This window comes from Echinops telfairi, unplaced genomic scaffold (assembly GCF_000313985.2).
Source record: "Echinops telfairi isolate 266 unplaced genomic scaffold, ASM31398v2 ScPeMD7_7458;HRSCAF=8496, whole genome shotgun sequence".
In the NCBI taxonomy this organism is placed as follows: Eukaryota; Metazoa; Chordata; class Mammalia; order Afrosoricida; family Tenrecidae; genus Echinops; species Echinops telfairi.
The window spans coordinates 25,296,910-25,299,614 of NW_022111358.1; the positions used below are offsets into that span (position 1 = coordinate 25,296,910).

Genomic DNA, 2,705 nt, shown 5'->3' on the forward strand with positions numbered 1-2,705 from the left:
CTCTCCTGACAAGACATATGGCACTGACAGATCCCATTCTCTGGGAACTGGAGGAGACCCCTGCCAGCGCTAAGATGCTTCTACTGCCACTGGATCCACAAGACTCTGCACCCACTGGCCTGTGCTCTTCCTGCCTTCAGCATCATTGCATGTGCTTTGTGAGTCTGAAGAGGACTTTGTAGATTGGTATCAGACATATGGGCTAATATCGGACTTAAGGACTTGATCTAGACTGGGCTGGGATGTTTTCTCAATATTCAACTGCTCCTGTACATAAAGCTCTTTCTTATACACACGTGAGATTCCCGGGATTTGTTCCGCAAGTCTACCCAGACTAACACAGCCACCTGTGTTTGTGATTCCTGGTCTCTGCATATGGGGTTAGCTTCACATGATCCTCAGGCTTTTCAGTGCGTGCTTCTTCACGACTAGGTAATGAATCTTTTTACATGGTGCTCAAAGGATTCTTTGGGCTTTGGGTCTTTTCAAGATTCTGCTAAGGTCTGTATTGCACCTCTTGTACATGAGAAGGTTATAGTTACTTTTGAGGGAGGCAGTTTTATATGATGTGCCACCCAGCTCACCTAGCTTGGGGAAAACACTTTCGATCTCAATGCCAAACTATTCCTTCCACATGGCCACCAAGAGCAAGCTTCAAAGTGTTCAGCTTGCTGAGGTCAAGTGGAGTAATTCCAGGACTGCTTCTAAAGTCTTGATGATACCATTGTCCTCAGTTTAGATACTACACGGTCCCCTATGCTGGATACCATAACGATGACACTTTATCATTTTGTCCTTCTCATTTCTCATTCGCTGAGAAGCATAGACCTTTTTATATCATTTCCCCCCCCCTGAGATGCAGAGCAGCCTCCTGGGTCTTCTTGTAGCCTGCAGCTTCATCTTCCACCACCAGAAGAAGTTCAGGAACTTCCTCCATTCAGTGACCCTTAGACATGACCAGTGCGGGGAAGGCCAGGGCAGATCAAATGGCATACATAGCACTTCTGAATTGTGCTCCCCGATGGTGGTGCCAGTGATGCCAGGTTCTGGTTGGTGTAAGCATGCAGCCTTCATGGCACATATTGTCAAACCCACCTTGGCCCGGGCAGTGAGCCCCACCACCTCCAACTCTGGGAATTCTAGCCAGAGCTCAGCGAGTATCCTCAGACTCATCACTGATGACCTGCTAATTCGTTGACAGCTGCTAACACTACTGAGGAGGTCGGTATGAATAAAAGTCGGGGTATCGGTGCAATGAGAGCCTTGAGCACAGTAGGCAAAGTGACATTTTGGTAGATGATTCTCTTTTTTGGAGAATACTGATCTTAGTAGATGAGTGCACGCCAGGGCAGGGAGAGACACCATCCTTCTCCATCCAGCGGCTTCCACAGGAAAGCAGGCTGTAAATCTTTATAGGTGTGGATTGCCACAGCTTTCTCTCTCAGTGGGATTGGTGGGTTCTGTATGAGACCTTAAATTCTGAGCACCCATCTTGCAAAAGGCTAGAAAGGACAATGAAAACTCAAGATCCCTTTGCAGCATCCCCACGTGGAGTAAGGCTCCATTGAACCCCTACTGATCATTCACCAAGGACGCACATAAGCTCATCCTCAGGCAAGTGTACATTGGAAAGGGGACGATCTCCTCCTCTCGGTGGCCAGTGCAGAGAGGCCAGTCTCTCTTAAGGGCTTGCCGGGGCGTGTCCTTGGAGATCGCTGTACTGAGGACGGTACAGGGGAGCATCTGGTCAGGAATTATGTCCCACCTGACTGTCTTCGTCAGAAGGCCTTCGGTGATTCTCATAAGCTTTTCCATCTAATGAAGTGTACATCCGGGTCCTGTTCCCACTCCTGTGGTCTTCCTACCTGTAACCGTGATGTACTGAACAGCCAGCAACCATACATTTGTGACCTTTTCCTTTGTTCTCTACCCTATTTCACGAGCATCCTGACGGACTCCTTGGACACCAGATGACCGTGCTCCTGGCCGCCCCCATTCTGATGATGGCTCTGTCTCTTCGTATAGTCTTTGTCACTTTGAAGGCTTAATAACTGTTCTCCTTAAATTGCATTTGATATTGGCATTCCTTTTGTACCCTAGAACACTTCTGTATGCAGATCTTTGGGTTAGCCATCAAACACTTCCCTTTCACTCACTGCTGAGCCACGTGGTCTCCTCGTACACGTACCTAGAACGTGACAGCGCTTCTCCTTGCCCAGGGCCGACAGCAAACTGGGAAAGGAATCGTAACTCCATCCCGGGTCTCTCAACTAGTCCTTGAGTGCCATCTAGTACCGAGTGCTCAGGAATCTGTCCTTAGGGCCTCTCAGGTGCTAGACAATAACACTGGATGGCAAAGATAGCAGAATTAGCAGGTTCCTCTAGGACAGCGGTTCTGAACCTGTGGGTTGTGACCCCTTTGGGGGTCAAACGACCCTTTCATAGGAGTCGCCTGATTCATCACAGTAGCAAAATTACAGTGATGAAGTAGCAACGAAAATAGTTTCATGGTTAGGGGGTCACCACCACATGAGGAACTATATTAAAGGGTCACAGCATTAGGAAGGTTGAGAACCACTGCGCTGGGAAGTAGACTCATAAATGCTCAGTCTGCAGATGGAAGAATTACAGTCCACGTGGTGTTGCCCAGTGTACATTGCCAGGTTCAAGTTCTGATTCAGCAACTTAAAAGTTGTGATGCTAGA

General features: G+C 48.2%; 1 pseudogene; it reads right to left on the reverse strand.

Annotated features, from left to right (window-relative positions):
- Nucleotides 1–334: 334 nt before the first annotated feature.
- LOC101639329 lies at nucleotides 335–2,256 on the reverse strand (annotated as a pseudogene).
- Nucleotides 2,257–2,705: the final 449 nt, after the last annotated feature.